Here is a 10,473-nt window from a genome sequence, read left to right as displayed (position 1 = left end):
ATTTGATCTCTAGATATAAATAAGACAATCAAGTATCAGATTTGATCACGAGATATAAAAAGTCCACCAAGGTTCAGATTTGACCTCTAGATATAAGTAAGTCCATCCATTCTCAGATTTTACTATTAGATATAGCTAAGTCAATCGTGTTTCAGATTTGACTACAAGATATGAATAAGTCCACCAAGTTTCAGATTTGAACAATGCAAATAAGTCAATCAAGTATCAGATTTGACCACGATATAAAAAGTCCACCATGGTTCAGATTTGACTACAAGATATGAATAAGTCCACCAAGTTTCAGATTTGAACAATGCAAATAAGTCAATCAAGTATCAGATTTGACCACGATATAAAAAGTCCACCATTGTTCAGATTTGACCTCTAGATATAAATGAGGCCATCAAGTTTCAGATCTGATTACTGTGAAATAAGCCCATCCAGTTTCAGATTTTACCAATAGATATAGATAAGTCCACAAATTCTCAGATTTTACCACTAGCTATAAATAAGTCCACCAAGTTTCAGATTTGATCCTTAGATATAACTAAGTCCACCAAGTTTCAGATTTGAACACAAGATATAAATAAGTCCATCAATTCTCAGATTTTACTAACAGATATCAATAAGTCAATCAAGTTTCAGATGTGACAACAAGATATAAGGAAGTTTACCAAGTTTCAGATTTGAACACAAGATATAAATAAGTCCATCAATTCTCAGATTTTACAAACAGATATCAATAAGTCAATCAAGTTTCAGATGTGACAACAAGATATAAAGAAGTTCACCAAGTTTCAGATTTGATTACTGTGAAATAAGTCTATCCAGTTTCAGATTTTACCAATAGATATAGATAAGTCCATCAATTCTCAGATTTTACCACTAGATATAAATAAGTCCACCAAGTTTCAGGTTTGATTACTGCGGAAATAAGTCAATCATGTATCAAATTTGACCACGAGATATGATAAGTCCACCAAGAATCAGATTTTACCACGAGATATAAATAAGTCCATCAAGTTTCAGATTTGACTACAAGATATAAATATAATAAAAATAGTTTCGGATTTGATCACTAGGTATAAATAAGTCTCTGTGGTTACAGATTTGACCACTAGATATAAATGGGTTCACCAAGTTTAAGATTTGACCATAAGATATAAATAGGTCCACGAAGTTTTAGATGTGACCACTAGATATACATAAGTCCATAAAGTTTCAGATGTGGCTACCAGATATAAATAAGTCTGTCAAGTTTCAGAAGTGACCACTAGACATAGGTAGTCCGTCACCTTTACAGATGTGCCTTTATTGCCATAAATATTGTATGAAATATAATCCAATGAACTGTTCTATTTTCAAAGCTAGAATCAAAAGCATTTTGGGTGAATAAAATGTAATTAATGGCATACATTTTTCGACCATTTTTGAACACAAATTTGTCCAGGACTAATGTTTTATGTTGTGTCTTTTCGGAATAAATGTATTTCCAATTCCCGAACAATAGTTCTTGAAGGGTTCAGATACCCATATTATCAAATTTTGGGTCTTACATTAAAGTTCCTAGTCAAAGTTGTCATATTATTTAGAATTATTTAGAAAGCGCACAGTTCTGCAAATTTATGTCCCTGTTCCTTTGGAGAACGGTTTATGCACGTGCTATTTTCATAAATAATTTCAACATTCCGTGAACTCGAGTTTTGAAAAGCAGGTTGATTGAAGATCAATATAGAAAGAGGTTGTTGAAGAATGGAGTGATAGCGGAAATAAATCTATCAATAAAATAATTACTGATTCTTGAGTCCTTCCTGAAAGTAAATAAACCTTCTAATCAATCCTTCCTTCTGAATCTTTCATGTATTAAACTTCAAGTTTAAGGCCAATGTAAGTAAGATAGAGTTTTACATCAGACTTTGCTGTGTCTTATTTTAATTACCTCTTTTCATGTCCATCTCTGGCATGTCATTTAAGATCAATAGTACCATTGCATATAATATTTGGTCACTCTGTTAGAGTATAGGATCTCAAAGGTTTTCTTTCGTCTTATAAGTTAAAGCTTCTATAGTTTGAACTATATTTTAATAAGAACTAAATTAATGTACGTGAGGTTTAAACACAATACTCACTGTCTAAATTCAAAGTTAATTAATTAACAAACATATCAATATATTCACTATGAACTTTCATGGGTGTTTGTATATTTGTTCTATTAGCTTAATATCTGTCGATATAGGGCTTATATGTTTGGTCTCAATAGTTAACACAATGGGAAAAGATGGATTCAATTCTTGTCAAATTACAGTACATTCTCTGGAGGTCATCTGAACTAGATAAATTCCAACCAGAGGTCACATTGTAAAGAGAGATTTTAAAGTTTTCTTGTTGTAAAGAACTATGTGAAATATTGCCTGCAATATGGACACAATGACACGCATTGTGACTTTAAAAAGCAAAAAACTCCATCCTTGCCTCAGACTTGACCCTGGAGGAATGAAAACAAGAGACAAAACATGGTCACTGGTACAAACATAATACTGAAACAGTCATTATTGTCACAATACATCTGACACGTGATTTCACACAGGACAATTAATAATCTTACAGAATTAACAATAATGCACCTTACTTCCGTTGTGAAATTTAGAGCTTCTTTCCGCCGACAGACGTGTTTTAAAGACAAATTATTCATATTTTTACCTCAGAAAGTAAACAAATCTCGCCATTCCGCCTCTCGGGCACTTGATACGTAACAATTAGAGAAGCAAATGCCATTATAAAGACATTTTATAGTTGACCGCTGAGTCAACAGTTACACATCTGATAGAAATCGAGACGTAAGGCAGATGACCAGACAGAACAATGGCGGCCATTATTCTTAAGTGTCAACAGTGTCCGATGGACTATTCTATATCATATAATGAGAAATCTGCTGTATTATGAACAATTACTTTTACTACCGTCATGTACTATTTCACAAGGTAGAAAATAGATTATGGATTATAATAAAAAGCTAATGATTTAAGCTGACCGTGTCTACGGAATGTGTACTCTTAACGTCCGGGATAAATGTTTAAGACTATGAACGTACAATAAGGGTATAGGATATCTCTTATATAATTATGCAGTAAGTAAAGGGATGCATGGAACAATACTATGTGGACAAGGTAAAATTATATCAGAAACACAATACAATATTATGGAAATAAGCACACTGTTTCGATAATATTGTCTTGTGTTTGTGATATGTACTCCTCATTTCTAAATGTCGTTCAAGTTTTAAGGTCAAATCAGCTATGTTCCAGTGATGCAGTCTCAATTCACGACATCGTATTCTGTGTTTCAAATTTGTCTAGAATAGATACGGGTCGGTGTTAGCTCAACTAATGTGCCTGGAGAAACATCCTAAAAAACGAAAACGACCTTAGCATTCAACTACAGATCAGCCCGTGAAAGCTTAAGTAACAGAATGTGATACAAGGTGATGGTACACGGTTACAAATGTTCTTAATTGACAGTTTCGTTAGGTTGGTTCAGCAGAATGAGTCGCCTTAATCTCATTTTCAATAAAATTTTGTGTTTTCTCAGTCCAATATGTTATAAAGAAAGGTAGAATAAAAGGAGTGAATAGAAAGGGTAATAAATTAAGATGATAATAAAAGATACAAGACTGACCACCTATAGAGATATAACAATACTTCACGATGACCAAATCTTAAGATGGTCTTCCACATAATACAACCATAGTGTTTGGACGAGTAGCGTCTATCTTAAGTATATTTACATAATCTGTATAGTGGTACACATTTATTCTAACTTTCTTGAAAATGAAAGGAACTTTTCACACCTTTGTGATTGTGCAAAGGGTCAAATTTGAATATGATATTTTGAATTTTTAAAATGGCATGGTACCGTTTCAGATGGCGTTTGAGTTCATTCTGTTAACGATTGATAATATTTCACTATTAGCTAACCTATGATACTATGTGGTCAAAAGAGAATTGTGATAATAAGTACCATGCATTTAAAAAACAACTTTCATCAAAGCTTATAAAGATTGTTATTGTTACATGACACATGCTCGTCTGAACATCAATCTGCCCTTGCCCTGGGGTGGAGAACTTTCCCTTGTCCTCGGAAAGGAAAAATAAACCTGCACCTTTCCATGGGTTTGGTATTAGTATTAAAATATTTTAAGTACCAAAAAAGAAGAAATAAAGTCAGGATGCTTGAATGGAACAGTGACGTTATGTCAGATGTAAATTAGCCCAATCGTACCATCTTTAGCTAAAGTAGGACAGTACTATTCTTTAGTTTAACATGGGGACTAATTATGACACCATGCTCCCGGTTTAATTGCTTCGTCCGTCACAAGACGTTTAGCCTTGTAAAGCGTGTTTTAGAAACAGTAAATTGGATTTTATTGTGAATTTTATGAATCACCTCCTAAATTTATATTGTTGAATACAATAGCAATGACGAAAACTAATGGAGTTGATACTTTTGAAAATTTGGAGCAAATACTAGGCAAAGATTATTTAAAATTGGAATCAAAGTTCCGTCCCAGACAATCAGGTGATACTTCTAGAATACGGAATGACTTGCACAAAGTTCCTGAATATCACCCTTCCAGTCCACAGCTGATTTTCAGTACAAATGAATAACAAAGTGCACTCAATTCATCAATGTCTCTAACAGTCAGACCTTTCCCTGGATTAAAACAATCTAAACTGAGCAAATATGAACTGTTAACAAGATTTTTGAAAGCTTCACTTTGTACTGATACCTGGCATTGTTTTCTGCGACGGTTGAAGTTGCAGATTGTTACAAAAATTATTTTCGCTACATCAGTTTGAATATTATCATGACTTGAGTGATAAAAATAACAACTACCTCTCGATGGTATAAATGAATGGTGTTGGACAAGAAAGGGGTGGTTTTAGTTTTTGTTGCGGAACGTTGGTTCACAATAACTCAATCGACGGTGGATGAAAATTCCTATTGTTACGACAGGAGCCATAGGGCAACGGTTCACCACCAACACTTAAGAATAGGGTAGAAGGGCGCGTGTCGTCCATGACTAACCATGGCCAAAGCATAGAAAGGGTTAGCAAGCAGAGGACAGGTGAAACGTTAGAGTAACGATTATCGTAATCTATACCAGCATTCATCAGTCAATATGGCGACTGGCTGAAATACAAGTAATTTACAATTGATGATTACGTATTGTTTATTTCGGTCATAGATTTATGGTAACTTCTAGTGTCCGAGTGTGGCGACTTTAAAAACGCTTGCAACCCTGTTATTTGATTTAGAAGCATTGTTCTGCCAATGACAAAAAACTCAGAGACTACCAACCGTTGGCCATTGGTGCCAAGGGTTGTACCATCCCCTCGCTTCAGATCTTAACTGCAGATGATACTTTCACATATGCAGCCTGAAAATTTGACTTTAGTGCCTTCTGCCGACAAATTGATATGATTGGAAAGTTATTGAAAAGACCCCTAGAGATTGTCGTTCTCTAGTCTCAGGTGCGGATTGGTTATGACATGCGGTTAGACAGGAGTTGGTATGTACTTGTAGAAAAATTACCCTGAGTAACTGATTGTTTCTGAACGAGGTAATGAGGTAATGAATGGAGTGACAAGTCATGTACTGTGTACTTTATTTACAGTCGTTGATTAGTTTACATGTGAGTGCATGTGACACCCCTCTCATCTCCTAACCATCTATTGTAGCGAGAATGTTGGAAGCTAGTTTCTGCCTCATTCAACCTTCAGCCGTCGAGCATGTTTTTATCTCACCTGCCCACGTCTGGTCTTTCCCAAACTTCGATTTGCATTACCCTTTTAATTCTTCCCTAATTAATCAAACACACCCAACAATCAGCCCCGAAAATTATGGTTCCTCGCCTTGTTATTTTCCAATTATTCTGCTTGCTTCATAAAAATAAAGTCGGCACCGGTGTATAGAGGTGGGCTATGTCGAGTATAAAGCCGCCAGCAGATGTGCGACCGACAACCGTTAGATGGCAGTTGAAATGACTATTAATAAGAGGAACCTACGAACAGCTTGAAGAGGCATTTATGCAACATAAAGAACATATAATGCCATCGAGATGTGTTTGTGTTATAAGGGGACACAGAGGGCAGGTAGAACTGATTGGGTCGCTGTCGCGCGTCATTTTCAATCTAAACAACAAAAGTTTGAGTTTTTATCGAAGAAAAGGTGTAGAAACCACTTGTCTTCATTTTCATATGAAAAAAAATGAAAAAAAATGTAGATTATATCTGTAAGAAGATGTAGAGACAGCTGATAGAGATGCAAGAAAAACTTGAAACAATCTGTAGGAAATGTGTTCTGTTAGAAACTCTCTGATGCCTAATTTTTCCCACCTGCCTTCAAACTTTGTCACAAACATTAATTTTCTATCAAAACAACCAAATATTAACAATATTTCATCAACATAAGGTTTCATAAAGGTTTGATAAAACGCAAAACTTCTATCCCCTTTCTAATCGTTTTTACAAACTTTAGGAAAGTTTTAAATTTCCCTCCTCAGCGCTACTCTATTGGAGAACGCGCATGCGTGGCCTCCATTCAATGTATAGTATTGTAAGGGCCTCGTTCAGCGAAGCATTAACAAAACAGGCGAATACATGGCGTCTAAACGTGAAGAGTTGCAGTGGAAAATAAATCACACTTTGATGCTAATCTACATTGAGTGCCTATTATTAACCGGAAAACACACTTAAGACCACGAGTGTTACAAAGTTTTGATATTTTGGCCAATTTCTTTGTTTTTAATAAATTTTGTAACATTTGCTGGATTTTCTGGATAAGTTCCACGATAAGCGCAAATTCTGTGTTCAGCATGCAATTTAGTGAAATTATTGTCCATTTTAGCTGAGAATAATAAGAAACGACAATTATTTTATCGTTAAAACATAATTTTGAACTAATTTGTCAAGGAGTCGACTTTAAATAATTGAAAGCTTCCCGGGGTGAACAAGAAATGATGTTTTTTAACCGACAATTGATGGTCGCATAGATTATTCTTAATTTGTGCTCGCAATGCTGCATCAAGTAGAGTATTGAATAAATGAAATGAATAATTATTTGACAGTTAAATATTGATAATATATCATTTGAAATTTGAGAAAATATAGGAAAAGACGATGTATCGCAAGGTTAGATATGACTTGATTTTGATAAATTTTATTTTCTTCCAACAGATTTTAATGTCATTTTTCTTTCATTTCGATGGCTTTTTTTTCAGATTGTCTTGACTATGCCTTTGGAATATTCAATTTGAAGTTAACGTTTGCGAGTCAGAAATATTTGCGCACACTTTACACAATTTAATACTGGGTTTTCAACAGCAACAGACGGTACGCGGTTCAACAACCTCACAACCCTGCAGAGTTTTTTTTAACGCGATTGTCAATAGTATTGCAGTAAAAAGTGCATTATAAATGAATAAAATTTAAAATTTAACGCAAGAAACAATAAAGCTGTCAAAAATTATTTTTAAAAATTGCACATTGGTACAGAAAAATCTGTGACGCTGAGCCTATTGCGACGATATACATGACTTAGTTTGGCAATGTTCAGATGTACCTATTGTTATACCGGTTTCTGGTTCAGTGAATACAAAAGAAAAGATTATAACATAATAAACGTAGATACTGTTCTAACCTCCGTTTACCACCATAAGGAACATTGGAAAAAATTAAAATAAACGTTGGCTTATCATTGCATCTAACAATAAAGACAACTATCGTTTATTTCGACAAATAATCAAAGAAAGAGATATGACAAATGATTTGAAAAGAGTCCCGTTATATATCGGTAATAGCTAACAGTAAATTGCATTCACACTTGTACTCCATTTGTTGACATAGTAGAGTCGACACGACACGCGGAGGGAGTGTATGGAAGAGCCGCGTTAGATATGTCACGCACCCCTCAGACAATAACCCGCTCACCGGTAGAGCCTCTTGTGAATACTTATCATAGAATAACTGAACTATTTTTTTTAAATCAAAATCTACTTAATTCCATAAAATACTTTGCTCTAACTCAATTGTCTACGGTAAACGGTGTGTATGACAAAGACGACAGATCGAGTTATCTCCCCGTAGTGCAGATTATGTTCAAAATTCTCTAAATAAATGCTTCATTAAAAGAATTTGGTTTTCAAAAAACAGTCCGATTTTCATACTTGCTTTATCATAACGTTCAGCTATAACTCTGCGCTTCATCTATATATTAGATATTATCAAATTATTTATATTGTGGAAAACATTTAAAGTGATATAAAGTGTTTTCCATGATATATTTTATTTCTGTATTCTTACATAACATAGCTAACATAAAACATAGCTGATATGAAAGCAATTAAAATCATCAAAATTTCAATTAATTTTCATAACATCTTGGTTTGTTGAAATTATTTTTGCATTCATTAAAAACAAAGTGAAAAATGAATATCGGCTGATATAACCTCGCTTATATAATGACAAGTACCATCATGAATATTAACGAGTTAAGGGCAGGTGTTATAATGATAATAATACAGAAGAAAATGTAATGTTATATATCGTTCTTTTCTGATAGGCGATTTCTTCATAGCACGTTTGTTAGTAATTATTTTACAAATATCGAAAGAACACCCTAACACCAGCACAGAAAAATAATAAACCACGTTTCCATCAAATTATTGCTGCTAATATTTTCTCTTTATTAGAGTTGAAATATATTTACAATATTTTCCCCTATTTTCTTCAAGATATTTTAGGATGAGTCAATGAATCTTATTTCGTCCTACTACTGCTTAATAAAGATTCCTGTATTGAAAAGTTGCATAAAGTAAAGAAGAGAGGAGTAGTATATCCATACTGGTGTTTTATTTTTTAATTAGTTCATTAAAATCGTGTCACAAATCAATACAATATAAACCACCCCCCCCCCCCCCCCTCTGACGTAAACCTGACTTCGCCACTGTACAGCAATGAAATATATACATTTAAATATCACAGCAGAACATACATAGCATATATAACATAGCATATATAACATAGCATTAAATAACATAGCATTATATAACATAGCATATATAAAATAGTATATAAGATAGCATAACATATGTATAACATAGCATATATAACATAGCATAACGAGCATTTTCCAAAGAATTCGGGGGTAAGGGGAGTAACTACTTATTTCTATGAATAAACGTAAGAAATTATATCAGATGACAAATATGAATAAATAAATAACCTACGCTGCAATTGGGTTTTATGTCAAAACTAACTAACTTTAGTTAAACAAGTCAATATTATCATAGTATAACTAATATCAATTAAGAAACTTCTGATGTACAGATGAAAAAGTCCATTGAAGTTAAGGTTGCACCTGAAGACAGTAAGCTTATTTATTTAAGCTATGTATAATATATAGATAAAAAGTAAGGAGTTATATTATCCCATTAGGTGAAAGTAAAGACAATTATAAATTCGATATGATACCATGTGTAAGTTTCTAGATCCAATTCTAGAAGAGCTCAAGAGTGGACAGAAACAACTAAATATTGACTATAGCAGCGAAGAGATATCGAAAAGTGTTCACACTGATGTCTCCAGAGTCAATTAGTCAAATTAAAGTATAAGACTGTAAGAAGTGCTATAATAAACAGTCCTCAATTACAAGTAAATTTGTGACAATCAAAATGTTGATACAATTCGATCTGATATAAACAGTAAAGTGACCTAACCTTGTGATCAGAGAGCCACAGAGACAAATATTATCTCTTGTACAGGGTACAGACACGTATTGCAGCACAAAAGTCTCTAGGTTTAACTAAGGGACAGATTCGCCTTTTTGGGTAGGCTTACAGTACTAGAAATGTACGAAAATTGTACCATTCATTCTAATTTCCTCTAGTCGCACAATCTAAAGAAAAGGCGAGTTGTCTTTTTAACTTCCAAACATGGTTAATTCTGGACATGGATTTAAAGACTCAAATTTCGACGTTTCTGAGACTAAAGTACGATGGGTCAAACGGATGGCAAACTTGTCCCTTTAAGATACAGCATAGTAATAATATGTAATTCCCAGGCAGCTCAAATTTATATTATATCCATAATAGTGTTTTATTTATTATAGATAATTATAGGATTAATTATAGTTAAAGGGAAATAACTACATTTTTAGACCACAACAATTGTAATGTTACAATTTAACACCCGTCCCATTAAAATGGTTATAAAATGGAAAATCTTACTGAATACAACATGTTGACAGAGGAAACTATGCTGAATAAATCCAATAATGTCTCAACTTATGCGCTGGATTTAGAGAAAAAATTGAACTCAAATATCTGCCACAGGTTAGGAATTAGGGTAGGAAATGTAGGCGATTTTCCTCTCTATAGGCCACATTGGCCGAAAATGACAAATACCTAACTTTGTA

Source organism: Lottia gigantea, assembly GCF_000327385.1.
Source record: "Lottia gigantea unplaced genomic scaffold LOTGIsca_133, whole genome shotgun sequence".
Lineage (NCBI taxonomy): Eukaryota > Metazoa > Mollusca > Gastropoda > Lottiidae > Lottia > Lottia gigantea.
This window is presented reverse-complemented; position numbering follows the sequence as displayed.